This window comes from Triturus cristatus, chromosome 10, assembly GCF_964204655.1.
Source record: "Triturus cristatus chromosome 10, aTriCri1.1, whole genome shotgun sequence".
Lineage (NCBI taxonomy): Eukaryota > Metazoa > Chordata > Amphibia > Caudata > Salamandridae > Triturus > Triturus cristatus.
Genome location: NC_140593.1, coordinates 701,914,657 through 701,937,943, shown reverse-complemented (window position 1 = coordinate 701,937,943; position 23,287 = coordinate 701,914,657). Strand labels below are relative to the sequence as shown.

At 48.7% G+C, this 23,287-nt stretch overlaps 1 protein-coding gene across 1 annotated transcript in view; it reads left to right on the top strand.

Annotated features, from left to right (window-relative positions):
• LOC146789911 (uncharacterized) overlaps positions 1-23,287 on the top strand; it is a 3,228,338-nt gene that overhangs the window by 803,343 nt on the left and 2,401,708 nt on the right. The gene's annotated exons all lie outside the window — the stretch shown is intronic.

Here is a 23,287-nt window from a genome sequence, read left to right as displayed (position 1 = left end):
ATTTATTGTGATGCACTGAACATGACCCAGCTTAAGAGAAAGTATCGGTGAAAAATGTAAAAATGCCCTAACACATGTAAACGTTAAGTACGGTTTAGGTGCAACGCAAATGCCAATCACCTGCAGCATAAAAGCATGCACAGTTTGGGCACCAACACAGGTGCCCCACCACCAGAAAGTATCATTTGCACAACAATAATAGGTAAAGCATGGGTGTAAACCATAACAAGTAAAGGCAAGTACGGTTTAGCAAAATGCAAATGCCCATCACCAGCAAGGGTAAGTAAGTATGGTTTGGGTTGCAGAATCCCTGCACCATCACCAAGAACTGTAAGAATTGATTGAGATACATTAACTATGACCAGCTCAACAAGTACAAGACTCACACCGTGATGGTGTGAATCCAAGAATAGTACTCACAACTATAGTAACATGGCATTAACAACATTCAGCATAACAAAATATATATGCTAACTTTGTATTTCAAACACACCTTGATAGCGTAAGTTCAATAAAAATGTATTAACTAATAAATATCACTCAGAAAGATGCTAACAAAGCATTACAAACGATCTAAAAATGGCAGAGATCTATAACCAGTAATAACAACAAATGTTGACAGTCAGTCCTTTTTGGTAATAAACAGCAGCAGACAAATACTAGTATCACAGTGAGATTTAACCCTCACGATTCCAGGGTAACCAGTAGTAAGGTGATAACAGAATCAGGTTTATTCATGTCTCTGATTACAGGTAAAGAAGGTATGAAGAAAGCCACACCGTGAGCAACATCCTTTCTGCTCAATCCACACACTCAACTGACACTCTCTCAAATCATCACACATATGCATTCTAATTACATCACAGTCACTGTGACTAAGCAGAAGAGGACATAACACTAAGGTGAGAATGCAAGTCAAAGATTAATATACCACAATTTTCACAGTTTTGCTGTTTAGAGTGCTGCACAAATACTTTACACATTGCCTCTAAGTTGAGCCTGACTGCTCTGTGCCAAACTATCAAGGGGGTGAGCACAGGTTAATTTGGGGTGTATTGTCCTATCAAAGACTGTGTTTGATGCTTGATCAGGGCTTACACCCCAGTCAACCAACCCAATATCTTACAACCAGTATGTAATTGAAGCATTACCTCCTTATCTCCTTCCTCATCCTAATCCTTACATTGTGAGGATATACCCAAGCATGGGCCTTCTTATTACAATACTTATGGCAAAAATAAAGGCAGAAACACATCTGGAAGTGAGACCCAAATTTTTATTGCAAACACAGTCTCCAGAAGTGTATGTATTTTTTGTCAAGCATAACAAAAGCTTATTCAAAGAATATATTCAGAAAGTTGGAAAGAGTTGAATGAATGAATGAATGAAAGGCAATTTATATCGCGCAAACTAAGCCCGAAGGCATCAAGGCGCCTATCAATATGATCAGAAACACAGAAGCCAGCTCACGGATATGCCATAACAAATAGCCAGGTCTGCCTTCCTAAACAAGAGGACTGATGGTTGGGCTCTAATTTCCATGGGAAGAGCATTCCAAAGCTTAGGCGCCAAATAGGAAAAAGACCTTCCTCCCCACCTGGTTCTCCTAAAACGGGGTACCAGTAGCAGATTCTTATCTGAGGACCTCAAATTTCTGGCGGGGACATAGGGAACCAGGAGATCCTTGATTCCTCTCGCTCCTTGGCATGAAAGTGTGCTATAAGTAAGACTAAGGATCTTGAAAGTGATCCTAGCCGAGATAGGGAGCCAGTGAAGCCTCTTCCTGACAGCAGTAGCCGACGAGAGCCTTGAGGCATCCGTTACAAACTTGGCAGCCGCGTTCTGAACAGTTTGCAGTCGCTGAACCAAACCCTTATCTAGACCAGAGTAAAGCACATTACAATAGTCAAGGCGTGAGGACACCAGGGCTGTTACGACTTGTTTGCATGCAGAGGGAGCAAGGTAATATTTTATTTTTCTTAATATTTTGATGATACCCCAGCAAGTCGACACCGTTCTGTTTACCTGTAGGTTCATGGAGAGCAAAGGATCAATCAGGACACCCAGATTACGAGCTGAGTAGGTGGGAGAGGGACACAGTCCCAGCGAAGGGGGCCACCACTTATCAGACCAAAGGTCACTCCCACCACCAAAGACAAGAACCTCCGTCTTATCCCCATTCAGCTTTAAGGAGTTGTGTATCATCCATTTAGAAACTGCCTCCATGCAGTTTCTAAAGCTGAGAACAGAGGAGTTGTCTGGGTGTGAGAGGGATACCATAATCTGAGTATCGTCTGCATAAGAGACCACCACCATCCCATAGGATCTTATTAGCTTGGCTAGTGGGGCCACATAGATATTGAAAAGGGTAGGGCTGAGAGCCGAACCCTGTGGGACCCCACATTGAACAGGCAGGGATGGGGATAAGAATTCGCCTAATTTGACCCTCTGCTCTCTCTGATCCAGAAAAGAAGCCAAAAGGCTCAGGGCCGATCCCTCCACACCAATCTCCCTCAGGCGGGCTGTCAAAGTCACCGGGGATAGGGTGTCGAAGGCTGCCGTAAGGTCAAGTAAGACCAGAAGAGTAGTATGGCCCTGGTCCACCTCCGTGCGGATATTGTTTAACACAACAGGGAGGGCAGACTCTGTGCTATGGGACCGCCGGAAACAATGTTGGGCTGGATCGAGAAGCCCATGCCCATCTACAAAAGCCATCAAATGTTCGTTAAGATGAGTTTCGAGCATTTTGGCAGGTGCCGGAAGCAGCGAAATGGGCCGAAAGTTCTTCAGAGTTTCAGGATCAAGGGAGGGCTTTTTTAAAAGAGGCTTGACCACCACCCTCTTCCATACGGCAGGGTACACACCCTCATGTATTGCCCTGTTCATGATCTCAAGAAGGGGGGCAATAGGACACCCCTACAATCCTTAAAAACTCTGAGCGGACAGGGGTCCAGGGGTGAGCCTGATCTGGTTTTACTAAGCAGCCTATCAAGTTGGACTATGTCAAGCGGAGGGAAACAGGACAGACTAGCCTTAGCAGACCGATTTTCAGTTTCGGCCCCCGAGATGTCCCGAAGACAGGGGGGAGGGCAAGGAGGCCCGTTGTAGTTCCAAAGTGGAATAAATATCCGCAATTTTAGAATGAAAGTACTGAGCGATCCTATCGCAGAGATCTTGGGAGCTGACAGTGGGATTGGGAGTTTGCAGAGAGCACAGAGAATCAACAATCCGAAAGAGGTCTCTGGGGGACGTGAGAGAGTTAGTTATTTTAGCGAAGTAATCCTGCTTATGTTTGATTATCTCCGCCTTGTATTTTTTGAGAAAAAGCTTATGTTTTTCCCGTTCTGTTAAGTCCCAGCTCGCCCTCCACACCCTCACCTGTTTCCTACAATCCTGCCTCAAGCGTCTCAGGGGATCAGTAAACCAGGGGGCTGAAGGAGTCTTTCTGGCCGAGTAGCGCAATGTGACGGGGGCCAAAGTATCAATTGCCCCACTCAGAAAAGAGTCGAAATCGGAGGCCGCCCGATTAACATCTCTCACATTGACAAACCTATTGTTAGGAATCAGTAAGTTTATAAGTAACACCAGAATGTGTAAGTTTAAATTGTTACCCTGGGATTCAATAATCCAATGTGAGATAAATGAAGATGGAGAAGCCCAGGTTGCCACTGCACCAAAGTCTGTAACTGAAACCCAAATCCATTCAGCCCAAGACGCAGCCATGCCTCTCATTGAATGGGCCTGTACATTATTCGGACATTCTTCACCAACATGGTTATAAGCCAATGAAATCAGTTTTGATCCTTCTAGAAAGAGTAGTCCAACTAGCATGACCTAAATGTTTAAACAAGGAATCACATTTCTTAAATATTGAATATTGTTCTAAATAGATAGTAAGAGCTCTTACTACATACAGAGTAGCAATGGAAGAAATAGCGCCCAGCAGAGAATGCAGTACAATCACCTGACTCCTAAGAAATGCTGAGTTAACTTTAGGAAGAAAATTTGAAACCGAAGATAAAACCACCGTCTCCTCAAACATCTTGAAATAGGAATAGTGGCACTGAAGGGAACCCAACTCCCATAATCTCTGTACTGAAGTTATGGCAACCAGCAAAAACAATTTGAGAGATGGAATCTTCCCTGAAGCTTCTTCCAGAGGCTCAAAGGGAGGACCAGGCAAAAAGGACAAGACCAGCAGCAGATCCAAAGGAGGAAACAATGTTTTCATATCAGAACAAATTAACAAAAATCCCTTAAAAGGTTTACTACTAAGGGATCATTTTCATCAAGTTTACCACAGGGGAACCAAGGTTTCTGATAGTGGACAATTAAAGCTTAAAGGTCGATACTGAATGTCTTTTGTCAAACCCCTCCTGAAGAAAATCCAAGATCAGTTCTGGGAAGCGTTCCAGGGAGGATAAACTACTCAGCATGCACAGTTTATCAAAAGATGTCCAGTGGAGATTGTATGATTTCTTAGTAGAGTCTTGCCTAGAAGCTTGGATAGGATTAGAGACAGACAAGGAAAGCCCTTTCTTTGGAGATCCTACATTTGAACCTTCAGGCTGATGGATGAAGATAGCCCAGGGATACAACTGTTAGGACTGGATCAATTATCAGAATAGGGGACAAGAGGAGAATCCATTTATCGTGCATTGAGTTAAGAAGGGGAAACAAAGTTCTCCCCAGCCAAATGGAAACCACTGGAATGACATTCAACCTTTCTTTTCGGATTTTGAACAGGACATTCCAGATGAGGGAAATGGAGGAAGGGCATATAGAAGACCTCTAGGCCATGGTTGCAGAAGGGCATCTATCCCCAGACAGTGACGGCACCTCGACCGGGGAAAAAAACGATGATCCTGAGCATTCGAGAGATCCGCAAACAGATCTACGACCAGAATACGCCCTGTATGTATAGAGTTTGAAAAACAAAGGGATTGAGAGAAAATTCCTGTGAGAAGGGAGCATTTTGACTCAATTTGTTCTGACGTGCCCAGATGTGTACTGCACTTATGGAGCGTAAATTCACCTCCGCCCAAGCTATTATTTGTACGGCTATCTGATTCAGAGAATGACTTCTCATTCCAAACTGTTGATTGTTATAAGCCTTTACAGTTAGATTGTCCATCCTGATCATCAAGGCTGGACCCCTTATCTGTGGAAGAAAGACACTGAGAGCTCTCTGTATCGCCATCACTTCCTTTCAGTTGGATGAATGGCTAAACTTCTGATCAGGCCAAAGCCACTGAGCAGTTAAATCCCCAAGAATTGCTCCCCGACCATGACGGATGATATCTGAGGTTCGTACCAGAGGGTCTGACAGAGCAATGGGAGTTCCTTGATCCATAGCAGAAGATTCCATCCACCAGCTCAGAAGGACTCTGACAACTGAAGTTACCGGAATGAGCATTCCAAAGTTCACTGAACCTGGGGACTTATGTTGAAGGATATTAAGAACCACCTTACCTAGGTGAAAGGGAGCCCACAGGATGATGGACACTATTGCAGCCTCATAGAAAAGAGGAAATATATCAACACAGCCTCCATTTTAGAGGAGCAAAGGTCGAGTTCTAGAGAATTGAAAGATATATAATTACCATGTTCCCCTGAACTCTAAGCTGTTCCCTCACCAGATCTGTACCCTTTCAGAACATGATCCAGATGAGCTTGTAACTTCTTTTCCAGTGCCACTGGTAGGAACATCTTTGCCATGTCTGTCCTGAAATTGCCACCAATGTATTCCAGATTCTTTGAATGCACCAGAACTGAATTGTTCCTCTTGATCAGAATAACCAAGTTTCTTCAACTCCCTGCAAACTTCCTTCATATGTGCCATTGTAATAGCATATGGATGAGATTGAATGAATAGATCATAATGGTACGGCTAAAGACGTATTCCCTAGTTGTGAAAGAAGGCCATCACAAGAGCCAGGATGTTTATAAAAACTCTCAAAGATGTTTTCATCCCAATGAGTAGGACAGCAAACTGCTAATGCTAGTTCCCCATACAGGACCTGAGTTACTGTTGATTTGGAGGAACTACAGGAACATGCAAATGGGCATCTTATAAATCTGTTTTCGTTAGAAAGCCCCTCTTAGAGATTAGAGGAATGGCTTGTTGAAGGGAACACATTTTGAGATGAACTGTAGAAATGAATGTGTTCGGTTCTTACAGTCTATGATTATTTTGTATTCATATGTCTGCTTCTGTACAAGCAAAACTCTGGAGTGTCAGCCCAGTCCTCGTTGATGCATCAGGACCAGGTTTATTTGCTTTTTCGTGAAAAAGATCAAATCTCTCTCTACCAATGCATCCCTCATTATGATGTTCTCTGAAGTGGGAGTTAGTAAATACCATGAAATCAGAGGACCAGAAGAAAGACAGATGTGGTACCCCCCTGTGATCACCTGTAGAACACATCTGTCTGACACTCTGGGGATCAATTAGACTTGAAAAAAGAAAAGGTAACCCCCAAAAGGACAGGGGATCTCCGAATAGTCAGGAATGCTGAGAGGAGTTGGCCTTAGCACCAGGTGGCTGAGAAGAACTGTTATTCTAGGACTTAGGCTGAAACTTGGACCTGGTAAAAGAAAAATTAGGTCTCCTATCCTTATATTTACAAAACCCTTTCTTTTTCTTATCAAAATCCCTCTGTCTAAACTTGAAGGCTTGGGCATGTTTCTGATTTTTGAAGGAATTCTGCAATATCTCCTCCAATTCCTCTCCAAATAACTTTTTACCTAAAAAAAGGCAAAAGGAGAAGGCCATTCTTCTGAGAAGAATCCACTTTCCATCCACTCAAATGTAAATGCTGTCTAGCCACTACTATTCCAGCGGAGGCCATTGCGGAAGTTGCATGGCTATCAAATACCACATCAGATAGAAACTTCATTTGAACTTCCGTACATGCTAGCATCTGAGAACAAGCATTGGCATAGCCAATAGGTCTCGCCTTTGGTACCTTATAATTATTTAGTTATGCAGCATAATATCCTTGGTGCAACCACATCAGCTGTTGCATGGCTAAATCATTATACGGTCCCAAAGGCGAGACCTATTGGCTATGCCAATGGTTGTTTTTCTCCTGTGAGCGCAAATGTTGCCTTTCAGCAAGCAATGCAGGCTCTTGTAAACCCCCTATACAAAAGAGCTGTGTATCGAGTTTCAAACTAACTAACCTACTAGCAAACTAAGGCCATTCGTGCTCTCTGATTGCCTAGGAAGGGTTAATATTATTGCGGGGCCAGTGTCTACTTGGTCTCAATACTGCATAGGCAGACTATATTCGTGAAGAGGTCACAATCAGTCGGGAGTGAGTCGGTGAGTGGATGTAGATGCTGTCTCTCCTGTAAATACTTATTTAACTGAGACATGTCCTGTCGTCACTACATATGAGCAGATATCAACCTGTGTCACGGACAAAACATTCTGCGCTTGTGCTGCACCCACGCGAAAGCATGCCTTCAGGTTAATACCGGACGCCATGACGCATTACGATGTTGTGTTGTCTTTATAAGAATATGTCACGCTGGATCACTGACCTGTTGGTTGTCTCAATTAGCCGCTATTATCTTGCCTTACTACTAAATATTTTAAAAGCTTATGCTGCTCGGTGTTGTGGGAAGCAACTATTGCGTCAACTCGTCACCAGAAGGTGCCAGATCCCTAGATGTTAGTACAGTGGGTGATTTATGTGTCCTGTTGTTTCCACTGGTGGTAAGGAGTGCTTAGGTAGTACAGTGCTGTGCTTTCATCTGCAGCCTACTCATTAAGAAAGCTGTCCAGCAGAATATTGGTGGAGGGTGCCTGGACATGCGTATCTGGCACAGTATTTGCAAACACTTCACACATAATGTTAGAAGATGCAGACTCGACTGCTGCATTCAGCATACACGTAAGGACCTGAAACGTGACACTGGCAGTAATGAGTATTCATATTATGATGCCTTGGTTATGTAAGCTTGATAAAATAGATCACTGCGGTTTTGTAGCTCTGTAAAAGTGTGTATTGTATTCAATGGCATAAGCTGAAAGCCCAGATCGAGACCATTGTGGCTTTTACCTAAAGTTTGGGAGGCAACCTGATCAGTGGGTCTCATATCATGGCTTTTAATAGTCCAGACCCAATGATAAAACAATAAAATAAAAAAACGCGAGTGGTAACGCGAGTGGTGCGCAGGTGCGCGCGCGACGGGGAAAGTGCTGTGCACGTCACATGCGTGTGCGCGTTCTAGCAAGCTGGTGGCCGGCAAGGTAGCGCTTTTTGAAGCAGCTACTAAATGTCTTGCAAGAGCAGCGCATGCGCTAACTCTAGCGAGACCTAAAAATCCCCCACCTCCCCCTCTTGTTTGGCAGAGGAAAGCGACTGAATGTCCTTAACTAAAGATAGGTAAGTGTATATTGAAAACCTTCCCAACTTCATTGAAAGATGGAGGCCAGCATATGGCCTTTTCTAAGCCCTCACAGCTTCTTTGTCCACAACATCAGAGATTTACCCATCCTCATTTACCATGGAAGGATGACCCACCAAATTTGACAACAGGGGATTGATGGAAAGCAACTGGTGAAGCTCCATATGTCCTGTAGCCAAAGGATAAAACCTACCTAGAAATCTATGAACAGTTATCCTATCAGGATCTCTTCATTCCCTTTGTAGAAAGCTCTGGATAGCAGGGATAACCAGGAGTTTAGGAACTTCAGGCCTTTGAAACGGCCAAAGCCAGTAACAACTGGTTGTCAGCTGCTCTGAATCTGTCAGTCGTTGAAGATTTGAAGACAAATAAAAAACAAGCATTTGCAATGCAATCGGTCTCGTCTTTGAAACCTTATATGTATTTAGCTATGCGGCACATTAGCCTGGGTGCTGAAACATCTACTGTTCTTTAACATTGAGGAAAAGTAAGCACCAAACTGCGTGAGATGCCAGGTATGGGAACACATAGAGAGAAATATTGCCTTTCAACAGGAAATGGTATAGTCCAAAGCTCTATTTTTAATATAAAATCAGGGCCTTCGGTGGTCATATCACTGAAAATACAAGATATGAAAAAAATATTTTTGTCTACAGGTGCTCGTGGAAGACAAATTCTATGGACTGGAATCTAGAGAATGCTAAAGTGATTCTGAGGTTTTACTGACCTCTGCTGGTCGTTTTCTATCGAGAAAGTTAAATAGAGGCAGTTGCCAGAAAAATTAAAAAAAATAAAGTCCCTCAGCAGAAAGCAATTCTGGTATTTTACTGACCTCCACTGGTCGTTTTCTAACAAGACAGTTAAATAGAGGCAGTTGACCAAGCAGAAAACAATTCTGGTACTTAACTGAAATCTACTGATAGTTTTCTATCAAGACAGTTAAATAGAGGCAGTTGAACAGAAAAAAAGTCCCTCATCTGAAGCAGACAAGTCCTATGGCTGATCTCCAGAGCTCACAAAGTACATAGACTTATAAGTATATACTAAAGTGTATACAAGAGGTCTCGAATGTTCAACCTAATGATGGGTTTAATTTCTTACTAATGAAAATATTTCCCTTTTGAGGCCACAAAGTTGTCAGGAAACCAAGATCCTCTTCATCTCAGTCCAGTGAAGCCCAGGAAGAAACTGAAGAAGGAGAAAACACTGACAAAGTAGAAGAATCTGCAGATGAGGGAGAATAATGAGGAGAATTCACTATACCCCTATATCTCTCACATGCCTCTTTGAGCGATTCAACCATCTCCTGTAATTTTCTCTCCACTCCTTTCTCAGGAGAAGGATACAGATGCCTCTTTTCTGTGAATATTTACCTATCTTGACTCCTCAGTAGTCAGAAACACACTGAGCTACTAATCTAAAGGGATTATATACAACGTAGGAAAGCAAGAGGATGCCTGTAAAAAATAACCACATTCCCAGGTAACTATTCCTAGAAAATGTACCAAAAGAAAACAAATTGGTAATAACATAAAAATGAAGAAATAAAGTGTGAAATGTATCTCTAACTCCAACTGTCAAATGAGAAAGACACCTTGGAAAGCTGTGAGGGACTGCCCCCACCTGCAAGGGGATGTCTTTTGCCCCTCCAGAGGGCTGCCATCAGGGGATACACAGGCAGTGCGCTACCTTTGAGGTGGCACACTATCCGTGCGCCTCCTGCTAGCTTCTTTGCCTCTGCATCTGCGTGTATAATAACGTGTGGGTGCAGAGGCAAATGGATTCCCTCCTTTGCATGGGGCCCACCCATGCAAATGAGGAATTTCCTCCTGAAGATAGCGCTATTGCTTCATGTGCACCAGAACTTTCAGTATTACAGAAGGGGCCGCACAAGCGTCTGCGGCCACTTCTGTAACAACAAAGTGCTCGGGGGCGCGCAAAGAGGGTTCAAACGCCTGTTGGGCCCCCGGGGCACTTAGTGTAATACGGCCCTGGAAGAACATAATACCTGCTGTTCTGTCTCACTTTTCTATTGAACACAATAAGATGAAGGGCAAAGCACTGAAACCTTTCAGACACTCACCCCCAGTCATTATCAGTTCTGGGTTGAATCCATCATCGTTGTTTAGTTCAGTTCGCCACCCCAGTTAAGATTCAGCTAAATGCAAATCTTGACCCTGTACATCATGGGAACAGTCCAGCCCAAGCTGCCATGCCAGGTCATCCCTGGACCGGAAATAAGAATCCCGGGACCTGTTTTGGGGTTACCCCTCATCAGCCAAGCTAGCTTGAATTCAGTGCCAACATGAGCAAGGGATTCACGTTTGGGCATACCCTACCAAACATTACAATGCAGTCGTTACACCGACTGCGTTGTTACGTCGCAAACCATTACATCGTAAACCATTTACAATCCAATACCTTCCCTGCTGTTGCACAAACTGGAGTAGGAATAGTAAATTATACTATTCTCAAGTATAGCCCGCCCCCTACAGCAATGCATTGTAACGACCTGCGATGTAATGGTTCGCAATGTAACAACGTGGTCATTGTAACAACCGCGCAGGGCCGGGCTGGCCGTAGCGGGCACCGGGCAACTCCCCGGTGTGCCGCACGGGTGGAGGCCGGTTTTGGGCCCCTGCGGGCCATTTTTGTTGCAGGGCCGTTTTTGCAGCATAGCTGCAAAATCGGCTCTGTAACAAAATCGGCGAAAACCGGCCCTGGCAAAGAGCTCGGCGGCACCCCCAAGCCCCAGGGGGCCGGCCGAGCACTTTGCCAGGGCCGGTTTTGGTTCCCAGTCCGACCCTGCAACGCGTTGTAATGGCATGCGATGTATCGCATGCGTAGTATAGACATATATTCGTTCTGAACTGGGATAGCAAAGCGAGTTAAAGAATGATAATGGATTCAACTGGTGCATCCTCTCCACCAAGCCAGAGGACGCCGTAAATAAATAGGTCCTAGAGACAGGGCAAGAAAGCACCCCAAACACAGGATGCAGAGAGGATGCCGGGACCCCCACAACCCCCCCTGCCCCCCCTCCGGCCTCTCATCTCTACAATCGCCAAGTCTTATTGTCTTGTAAAACCAACTAGAAGGTAGGGAGTTATTGTTTCCACAGTAGTGCAGCTTTCCTGCGCGAACCCTGCTGTCAACAATCGCCACCATTGCATGCGTTGAGCAGACTCTTCTTCCTGCCCGAACGACCAAGCCTTTTATCAGATGGTGAAAAGGAAGGAAAAATCATGAATACATATTAAACTATAAAAGGGAAATAAAGGAGTGTCTTAGTAACCTCTTATTTCACAGATATTTAGAAAAGGCTACACAAAATAAGCACAGGAAGTGCTTAAGGGAAGGAATGGTTTCATGGGGGTGGGTTGGTTTAATAGAAAAACAGCTTGGGAGATTGTACATGAAATCGATACATGAGGTAACTCTCTCTATGTAAGTACCTGGGAGAAGGAAGATGAGGAGGTAATGTCTTTATAGCGTGAAATATTTATTAAAGTGGTGACCTGCATGTTCCTGGGGAGGATCGCAATACCTCTCTGGACATTGCTAAATATTTCAATCAGTTGCACTGAAAATTAGCCTAAGCGAGATTAATTAAATTCAGATCCCAAGCAACATTTATACTAGGATTTCTACACCTGAGCAAACTCAGGGTTTGAACGGAGGGGCGGGTTTGGAAATTATTGCAACATAATACTTTCCAGCGAAAATATGCAAGGAGAATAGAGGATTAACCATATGAGACTATGGCTGGAGGGATCAGCGGTTTAAAGGCGGAATTGATGTTCCAAACCGACAATAAAGAGGTCTGTATCGTGTTATAAGGCAATGCTGGTGAGTGCGTGTCTTATGAATATCCGATTCTGAAATGAATGCCTTATGGTCGCTTTACAAATGTTGTGCTCCAAAAAGTAACACGTTGATTTCCAAGAACCCATTACAAATGCAATATGCATTATTTATATCTAGTCAATTGCACGTTAACAGAAGGCTCACTTGCACTTAAGTAATTAAATGGAAAAGGGGGGTCCTGGGTATTTATTTTATGTCAGCATTTCTGCAAGCTTTATATCTATATAAATCAGTGGGTAAACATAAGCAGGAATTCTTGAGAAAACATATGTTCAGAAGGCGAAAGTCTATTTTGTTGGTAATGCTTTTATTCCACTGAAAGCGAGCAGTAAAATGCAGACAGTTGTCATAATATCAGATTTATATCGCATGGATTCTCCTCTGCTTCATTCCTTCCACAAGAAGGCATGTTCCAACGATTGTTATTTGATCCCTTCTCGTTTCTGTTGATCAATATGGATAATTGATGAGATAGCCTTATTAAAAACGATTAATGCAGGACATGTAGGTTCATGGTGTCCTGTGTAAAAGTATTAACTTCTATTATTGAACAACATATCACAAATAGTCCCTATTACTTAAATAAACAAAGTATAACTGAACAAGCATTGGCAGACATTCACACAATTTCTTTTGATTATGATGCATTTATTACATCATCATTGAGGACCATCTTTTGGGCTTGGTTATTCCAAAATCCTGTTTCCCAAATAAAACATAAAATTACATCGATGTATTCATTTTCCACAGATATTCTTTTGGTTGTTGTGAGACAGAACCAACAAATACGCTTGAAGTATCTCTGAGAACGGAGAGAAGATGAGATGAGAAAATACACACAAAAAGGGAAAAATCGGGGTTGCCATGCATGACATGCGACAGTGATCATAAGGCCTCTTTGATCCTCACCACTTTCAAATTTCCTAGATACAGGATCCATCATACAGGTGGCACTGAGTACCTCAGACATTTGTGTTAAGTTCTTGCTTGTCTCCAGCAGCATAGCTGGGTTTAAGAATGTTGTGTGTTGTGTGATATATTAGAACTGGTGGTTGGTTGTGTGGTTTTAAAATTTAACAAAGGTTGGATGAAGATGGAAGGAGCGTGGAGTGTCTTGATCTTCCTGTTGAAATAAAATCCCTACCTTCTTCTGAGGTGTGGTTTCCCTGTATCCTTATTACATCACTACAGCGAGTCACCTCCCTCCTTGAGAAGAATCCACGAGTATGGAAATTGTAAGGGCTCTTAAGCATTGATGTTTGCATGAGGCAGGACAATAGAAATCTTTGTACCTGCTCTCCAACTTGATGCAACAGTGATGGAGGAACGAGGAGCAGGTTGGCCAATTGAAGTGTGGACAATTTTTGGCTTTTTAACAGACAAGGCTCTCCATGGTAGGTTCCTATGCAGTGAAATACAGGATTATTCATCCCAAGGTGCAAGGGCCTCTATTGACTGGTGACATTGCACCCCTGCGCAGTGCTGAGCCCATTGACCGCTTGGTGCATTTCAAGCCTCACGGTCGAGCAAAGTGTAGGCCAAAGAACCAATACTTCTTGCGTTGGGTCAGTGGAATGCATTGTGCGTTCCATGCGACAGTATCCAACCAGGTGAATTGGATGGGAAAGTCACTTTTAACTAAACCTTTTGAACAAAAAGCCTTCTTAAAGAAAGTGGAACCTCAACAGCGTCATTACTACGCTTGTGGTTATACCAAATGGTGCAACAACGCTTGTCATAACGAAGCAGATCCAAAACAAAGGCATCAATACTCTGCCTTTGGTAATGCCTGTCATTACAACAAATCTTCACATACAACCAGGCGGATCCACTATGAAGGCATCAATAGTATGCCTTTGGTAATGCAGAGTGCCTCAAAAACGCCGGTCATTACAACAAAATGTAGTTACTTTCAAATCGGAATTAGGAAATTGGCCCTGAAATGGGTTTCTGTCAATCTAATCAAAACTGCTCTTACCCAGCCCTCTGAATGTTCCATGTTGTCCCTCAGTGAAGAAAAACCTTTTTTTCCATGTGTGTGAGTAGGAAGCCAGCTGTGCGCTGAATTATGATAAGTGTTCAAAAACTAATCGATGGCGACCAGAATGGAGTTTCCCTGGTGCCGTTAATAACAATTATAGTGTGTATGTAGATATATGCCGAATCAGTTCAAAGGTTACCACCATGGGCAACAGCGCGCTCATCTCTTCCTTTGTGTTAAATTTTTTTAAGTGAATTAAAATAAACATTTGGCAGAAATGATGCTTTCCTTCTAGATTAGATCATAACCACTGAGATTTACTGGACTGCACTAGTGTCTTCTCTAAGGCAACATATGCATCGGATTGGTTTGGAAATCTACCCGCATGTTCTCATTTTAAGAAAATGTGTTTTCAGGGGCAGAATGCCGGAGGAGAAAAGGGATTTTGGGTGGAGTAGTGCATTAATACTCAGGTATTTGTTTCCATTTCTGAGTATTAATGTGAATATATTGTTAACTTATTTTGGAAATAATTATGCATCAAAATATTGTTTTATAAAATAGGGACATTTAGTTGAAGGGATAAGGATACTTACCTTAAGGGGCGGGTTACCAGGTGAAAACGGGGTTTTGGGTGGAAATCCCTATTTTTACTCAGGGATTTCATATTTATACCTGAGTATCAAACATATTTGTTTTAAATTTTAAATGAAACTTACTTTAAGGGATAAGACAATACCTTTTAGGGGCAGGATGCCAGAGGGTTAAGGGGTTTGCGGGGGGAGTGTATTAATACTCAGGTACAAATATGAATACCCGAGTAATAATATGAATATTTTTTTAAAGAATATAAGCAGTAATTAATATATTATTATTAAAAAAGGACATTTACTTTTAGTATGCAGGCACTTTGTATTAGGGGTGGGATGCCAGAGAAAAAATGGGTTTGGGGTGCTGAAGTGTAGTAATTACCAGGTACTAAGTTTTATACCGGAGTATTCATTTGAAAATATTTGTTTTGTAATAAAAATAAATAAGCACTCATTTGTAATAACTTAAGGAAAACACTTGCTTTAACAGATTAGACTCTTACTTTTAGGGACAGGATGCTGGCGTAAAAATAGGGTTTGTTTGAGGAAATGTATTAACGCTACAGTATTAATTTGAAAATATCTGTGTTTTGTAATGTAGAAAAAAATTAAGTGCTTATTTGTAAAATTTAAAAGGAAACACTTGCTTTAACAGATTAGATACTTACTTTTAGGAGCGGGATGCGGAGGAAAAAGGGGTTTGGGTTGGGTGAAGTGTAGTAATTCTCAGGTACTAATTTTAAAACCTTAGAATTAATGTAAGATAATTGATACATTTGAAAACAAAATTATGCCACTGTTAATCAATGAAACTAATAGCAGATACTTATGTTCTGAGTAGGATTTTGGATGGCTAAAAGTAGTAACAGTTATACCTTTATTACCTAAATAATTTCTTTGGGAATCTATAAATGCAAGAAAATTCAAAACAAAGAACATTTTAATTGAATAAAAAACATATTAAGCTTAACTTTTTTGACAAGCATCTTTAAAAGAACAAATACATTTACAGTGGACCATCAACATAAGGCATGATTCAACATTATTTGAAAGTCAATTTTTTTTATTTACACATAATAATATTGAACTAAAAAGTAATTTATTTACATGAAAGAATAATATCAATAAAGTGAACAATTTATGTACAACCCTCCCATTGTTTACAAATTTGCTTTTAATAACATATATTTACATTGTATCAAATGTAGGGCTGGGCGGAATTAGCGTAGCACCACTACGCAGAATTTTGGAACAAATGTGTGGAAAACGAGCACATGTCCTGAGGGTCTGTGTGCGTGGGACAAGGGTCCCTCGTGCCCAGGCAGGCTCCCTGATCTCCCCGGCCTGGCTGGGTTGAGAAGCAGGGACCGGCCCCGGGGCCTGGGTTTTGGTCAGGGCCTGGGGTTTGGAAGCCCCCGTCCTGCGGCCTGCCAAGTGTCCATCTGCCCAGGACAAGGGTCCCTGGTGCAGATCCCCGGAGACCTGCAAGGGCAGGCAGGAGCCCTACAGCTATGGGCCCGGATGACACCTACCCTCCGTCCCGGGCTCCCTTCTCAAGGGCCCGGGATGGGCTGCATGGGTCCTGGAAAGTCCTACCCTGGGAGTCCGGACCCCAGGAGCACCTGCGGGCCTCCCCATGCATGAGGCCCAGTGTGGGGTCTCCGAGCCCCCCGAGCCCTAGCAGTCCCAGAGCCCTGCAGCCCCTGAGCCCTACAGTCCCCGAGCTCTGCAGTCCCCGAGTTCTGCAGTCCCCGAGTTCTGCAGTCCCCGAGCCCTGCAGTCACCCGAGCCCTGCAGTCACCCGAGCCCTGCAGTCACCCAAGCCCTGCAGTCCCCCGAGCCCTGCAGTCCCCCGAGCCCTGCAGCCCTCGAGTCCTGCAAGGGCAGGCGGGAGCCCACCTGCGAAGGCTCGGGCCAGGCAGATAGGCGTTATTTCGGTCCAGGCCATCTGGTCGCACCAATCCCCGCACGCAATGCTTTCCAATGGGGCGACCAGATGGCCGGGCCAGCCTGGAAGTCCCGATGAGGGCTCATTCGCCTCCCAGATCCCAGCCAGGGCTCCAGGAGGTCAGGGGCCTCCGCGCCAAGGGTCCCCTGATCCTGGCAGTGCACACAGGTTCTCAGAAAGAGGGGTAGCCTTCCTCCGAATCACTAGGGGCAGGGTATGCCGGAACACCCCTCCTGGGCTGGCGGTTCTTTGCCGGGGACAACACCTCCCCTTCGTCCGGGGCCTCCCTCCTCCGGCCCACGGCATGGCAAAGTGCCCGGGATGGGCTCCATGGGTCGCTGGGAGTCCTCCCCGGGCATCCGGGCCCGAGAGCTCCTCCCCGTGCCTGAGGCCCAGCCGGGGCCTCTGAGACCCCGGGAAGCCGAGCCCCCGAGCCCTGCTAGGGCAGGCGGGAGCCCTACAGTGAAGGCTCGGCTCGGGCAGGCAGATGGGTATTTTTTCAGTCCCGGCCATCTGGTCGCACCTTTCCCCTCGGCCATCTGGTCGCACGCAATGCTTTCCAATGGGGCAACCAGATGGCCGGGCTGCCCTGGAAGTCCAGATGAGGGCTCATTTGCCTCCCCAATCCCAGCCAGGGCTCCAGGAGGTCTGTCGCATCTGGGCCTACAGTCCTCTGAGTCTCTTGGTGTGCACGGGTTCCCAGAAAGAGGGGTGGCCTTCCTCCGGATTACTAGGGGCAGGGTATGCCGGATTACACCGGGCTGGCGGTTCCTTGCCAGATGGGCTATGCCCGGACAACACCTTCCCTCCATCCGGGGGCTCCTTCCTCCGGCCCACGACGTGGCAAAGTGCCTGGGCTGTTCTCCATGGGTCCCGGACAGTCCTCCCCCGGGCGCCTGGGCCTGAGAGCTCCGGTGGTCCTCCCCGTGCCTGAGGCCCAGCCGGGGTCTCTGAGCCCCTGGGAAGCCAAGCCCTGCTAGGGCAGGTGGGAGCCCTACCAAGAAGGCTCGGCTCGAGGCAGTCAGATGGGTGTCCTTTGGGTCCCGGCCATCTGGTCGCACCTTTCCCTTCGGCCATCTGGTCGCACGCAATGCTTTCCAATGGGGCGACCAGATGGCTGGGCTGCCCTGGAAGTCCAGATGAGGGCTCATTTGGCTCCCCGATACCAGCCAGGGCTCCAGGAGGTTGGGCGCCTCCGCGCCTAGGGTCCTCTGAGTCTGGCGGTGCGCACGGGTTCCCAGAAAGAGGGGTAGCCTTCCTCCGGATTACTAGGGCCAGGTTACACCGGAACGCCCCTCCCAGGGATGGCGGTTCTCTGGCAGGGACGAGATGGGCTGGGCCCGGACCACACCTCCCCTCCGTCCAGGGCTCCCTATAATAATAATAATACCGAAGTTTATAAAGCGCAACAGCTACCCCAAGCAGGGGTGTCCCGGCGCCTGAACAGTAGGTAGCCATAGCGTAATGAAAGGTTGAGAGATGACCATCAATAAGATAATCTGACCTAAAAAGTCATGTCTTCAGAGCCTTGCGGAAACAAGGCTCTGAGTTTGCCTGCTGCAGATGACCTGGCAGAGAGTTCCACAGTGTGGCTGCTCTGACCGTGAAAGTTCTTCCGCCCAAGCGCGATTTCCTAAAGCGGGAAGAATGCAGTAGATTAAGAGAGTTTGAACGTAATGCACGATTCTGCTTGTAGGGGCATAATCTATCTTTCAGATATCGAGGACAATTTCCGTTCAGCGCCTTATAGGCCAGAGTCATGGCCTTTAAAATGATTCTTTTCTCCACAGGTAGCCAGTGGAGCTTCTGAAGATGCGGAGAGACATGGTGTGTACGCGACAAACCAGTCTCGCAGCCGCATTCTGTATCATCTGGAGGCGATGGATGGCATATTTAGGAAGGCCAAGATATAGGCCATTGGCGTAGTCCAGCCTGGATGTAACTGTGGCATGAACTACTATTTTACAGCAATCTTCCGGTAGAAGATTCAAGATTTTCCGTAAGTTTTTTAATTTGCTGAAACAAGTTGCGGAGACCTGCTGTATTTGGGCTAGGGGGGAAAGATCAGACTCCCATCTCACTCCTAAATTTCGAATGCATTTGGCAGGGGAAGGTGGTGGACCCATTTCTGCCGGCCACCACAGATCTGCATCAGGGACAGAGCCCTGCCCAAAAAACAGGACTTCGTTCTTCCCTGCATTAAGCTTTAATTTGTTCGAGTTCATCCACAGAGCTATGTCGCGCAAGCAACCTTTGAAATTCTTAAAGGCCTCTACCGTCTGCTCTTTAAATGAGAAGAACAACTGGGTGTCGTCGGCGTAGGAAATCGCTTTCACTCCCCAGTTGGTAATCAGAGAAAAAAGCGGGGCTAGGTAGAGGTTAAAAAGTAGGGGGCTCAGCGCGGAGCCCTGAGGGACGCCGCACCAGAGCGGTTTTGGAGTGGACTCAAATGGCTTAAGGGCGACCCTCTGAGTGCGCCCACTCAGATAGGATGTCAGCCAGGCCAGAACCTTCCCCCCCAAATCCTGCGCCTTGTATTCTCTGGACCAGTATGGAATGGTCCACAGTGTCGAAAGCCACCAAAAATCCAGGAGCACCAGCGGCGCCGAAGCTCTCGAATCCAGAGACCATCTCACCGACTCTGCAACCTCAAGGAGAGCGGTCTCCGTGCTGAAGCCGGCCCGAAAACCCGATTGTGTGTCATGCAGGGCCCCGCTCTGCTCGATGAAAGTGGTCAGTTGTCACTGCACCAATTTCTCCAGCATTTTACCTGGGGCAGAAAGTAAGGAAATGGGTCTAAAGTTGCTGAGATCATCCGGATCCCCATTTGGTTTCTTTCTTAAAGGCAGAAGTGTCGCATGTTTCCAATTGTCTGGAAAGATGCCCGTGTCCAGAGAAGAGTTCCATAACAGGAGTAGCGTGTCCATCAGGGGGGGAGGATAATGTTTTCCACAATTTGGGCGGGCATGGATCGTCCGGCGCACATGAGCGGCATTTCTGGATTGCAGCTAGGGCTTCCTGAGGTAGTATTGGTGTAAACTTGGTAAGCACAGGAGCCACTGCCTATAGCCCGTGGCAGTGCAAAGGAGAGGCTCCATGGGTCCCCGGGCAGCCCTCCCCCGGGCGTCTGGGCCCCAGGAGCACCTGCGGGCCTCCCCATGCCTGAGGCCCAGCGTGGGGTCTCAGAGCCCCCCGAGCCCTGCAGCCCCCAAGCCCTGCATCTCCCAGCCATGCCGTCCTCGAACCCTGCAGCCCCCGAGCCCTGCAGTCCCCCGAGCCCTGCAGTCCCCGAGCCCTGCAGCCCGCGAGCCCTTCAAGGGCAGGCGGGAGCCCTCCCACGAAGGCTCGAGGCAGGCAGATTGGTGTTATTTTGGTCCCTCCATCTGGTCACACGCAATGCTTTCCAATGGGGTGACTAGATGGCCGGGCTGGCCTGGAAGTCCAGATGAGGGCTCATTTGCCTCCCGGATCCCAGCCAGGGCTCCAGGAGGTCGGGCACGTTCACACCCAGGGTCTCCTGAGTCTCACGGTGCACACGGGTTCCCACAAATAGGGGTATCTTTCCTCTGGATTACTAGGTACAGGGTACTCTGGGACCCCTCTTGGCCTAGCGGTCCAGCTGGACGAGTGAGGATGCCACCCCAGCCCTGGGTCCGTCCCAGGGCCTGCCACTTGGCAGGTTGCCCAGAATGGGGTCTGGCGGGCCCAGAGAGCCTCTCCCTGCTGGGCTGGGTCCAGGGACCCCAGGGACCCCAGGGAGGGCGGCCTCCCCACCCCAGGGTCCGTCCTCGGTCCTGTTGCATGGCAGGATGACCCAACGAGGTCCGGCGGGCCCGGGGAGCATCCCCTGCTCGCCTGGGTTCAGCGGCTCACAGGGGCCCCAGTGAGGGCGTCCTCCCCACCCTGGGCTCCGTCCTTGGTCCTGCCACGTGGCAGGGTGCCCGGCATGGGGTCCGGTGGGCCCGGGGAGGGTTCCTGTGTGCCCTGGGCCTGGGAGCCCTGGCTGGGTCCAGGGATCCCGCTGGGCCCTGGGTCGGGTGATCTGGCCCTGGCACCTGTCCCCCAGCCTGTCGCTCTGCCAAAGGTCCGGTACGGGGTTCCGTTGTGCCTGTGGAGCCTCCCGTTGCTTGGCTGGGTTCAGGAGCTCCAGGCGGCACCCGTGAGGGCCTCGGGGAGGGTGGCCTCCCCACCCCGGGCCCTGTCTTCAGTCCTGCCGCATGGCAGGGTGCCCGGGATGGGGTCTGGCGGGCCCGGGGAGGCTCCCCTAGCGCATCTGGGCCTGGGAGCCCTGGCTGGGTCCAGGGGCCCTGTCGGGCCCCGGCGCAGGTGCTCCGGCCCTTGACCCCATCCCCCAGCCTGCCGCACTGCCAAAGGCCCGGAACGGGGTTCTGTTGTGCCTGGGAAACCTTCCCTTGCTTGGCTGGGTTCAGGAGCTCCAGCTGGGGTCCCTGAGGGCCCCGGGGAGGGCGGCCTCCCCACCCCTGGCTCGGACCTCAGTCCTGCTGCGTGGCAGGGTGCCCGGGACGGGGTCTGGCGGGCCCGGGGTTGCTTCCCCTGTGCCTCTGGGCCTGGGAGCCCTGGCTGGGTCGAGAGGCCCCGTCGGGCCGCGGGATGGGTGCTCTGGCCTTGGGCCCCATCCTCCAGCCTGCCGCACTGCCAAAGGCCCAGGACAGGGTTCCGTTGTGCCTGGGGAGCCTCTCCTGGCTTGGCTGGGTTCAGGAGCTTCGGCCGGTGCCCCTGAGGCACCCGGGGAGGGCGGCCACCCACCCTTGGCTCCGTCCTCGGTCCTGCTGCGTGGGAGGGTGCCCGGGACGGGGTCCGGCAGGCCCGGGGAGGCTTCCCCTGCACCTTTGGGCCTGGGAGCCCCGGCTGAGTCTAGGGGCCCTGCCTGGCCCTGGGTCAGGTGCTCCGGCCCTGGGCCCCGTCCCCCAGCCTGCCGCACTGCCAAAGACCCAGGACGAGGTTTCGTTGTGCCCGGGGAGCCTCCCCTTGCTTGGCTGTGTTCAGGAGCTCCAGGGGCCCAGGGGAGGGCGGCCTCCCCACCCCAGGCTCTGTCCTTGGTCCTGTTGCGTGGCAGGGTGCCCGGGATGGTGTCTGGCGGGCCCGGGGAGGCTTCCCCTGCACCTCTGGGAGCCCCCGCTGGGTCTAGTGGTCCCATCAGGCCTCGGGTCTGGTGCTCCGGCCCTGGGCCCCGTCCCCTGGCCTGCTGCTCCACCAAGGGCCCAGGACAGGGGTCCGTCGGTCCCATGCAGGCCTCCCCTGCTTGTCAAGATGTCCGCGGGCCCCGGGTACGAGGGCCTGTCGTGTCCCCCTCGCAGCCTCCATGACTGGGGCCCAGCTGGGGTCCTGGGCCTCTGGTCCCCCATGCCCCGGCGCCCGCTCACTCGTTGGGGCACAGAGCGACCAGATGGATTCCCTTTCGAGCCCATCCATCTGGTCGCACCTTTCACCTTGGCCATCTGGTTGCAAGCATCTCCTCGGCCGTCTGGTCGCACCGATCCCCTCAGCCATCTGGTCGCACGTAATGCTTTCCAATGGGGTGACCAGATGGCCGAGCTTGCCTGGAAGTCCCGATGAGGGCTCATTTGCCTCCCTGATCCCAGCGAGGGATCCAGGAGGTCGGGTACATTCGCGCCTTGGGTCCCCTCTGTCACGTCGTGTGCATGGATTACAAGAAAGGGGGCTAATTTTTCTCTGGATTACTAGGGAGAGGATCAGTCAGACCTCTGTGAGTTCCGGCGATTTCGAAACAGGGGAAGGCAGAACCCGGGCCTGCCCGCTGGGGCCCCCAGGGGCCCGGGTACGCACCTGCCTCTCAGCCCCTTCCCGATGGTCGTTTTCCTCCGAGTTTACTCAGTCAGACCTATGTGAGGTTCGGCAATTCTGAGACAGGGGAAGGCAGCGCCCTGGCCCGCCCTCCGGGGCCCCCTGTGGCCCAGGTTTGCACCTGCCTCTCAGCCCCTTCCAGATGGTCCTTTTTCTCTGAGTTTGCTCAGTCAGACCTTCGTGAGGTCCGGCAATTCTGAGACAGGGGAAGTCAGCACCAAGGCCCACCTCTCAGCCCCTTCCCGATGGTCCTTTTTCTCCGAGTTTGCTCAGTCAGACCTCCGTGAGGTCCGATGATTCAGAGACAGGGGAAGGCAGCACCCGGGCCCGACAGCCGGAGCCCCAAGGGACCCGGGTACGCACCTGCCTCTCAGCCCCTTCCTGATGGGCCTTTCCTTGGAGCCTTCTCGCCCCGGGAGCAGGGAGGGATTTGAAGCCGGCATCGCCCCCGCACAGGGCAGCCTGCCAGGGGATGCCTTGGCCATACTCTGATTGATTGGGCACTCTCGGTCCATTTAGGGATGGACCCCTTGGCCAGCCTCGACTGTTTTAAGCAAGGAGCTTCCTCCCCGCATTGACCGTCCGATTCGAGGGCCTGTCGCCTGGCGGGTGGGCCTTCACCCTACCCAGCAGAGCGAAGGCCGAGCGGCCCCAGCA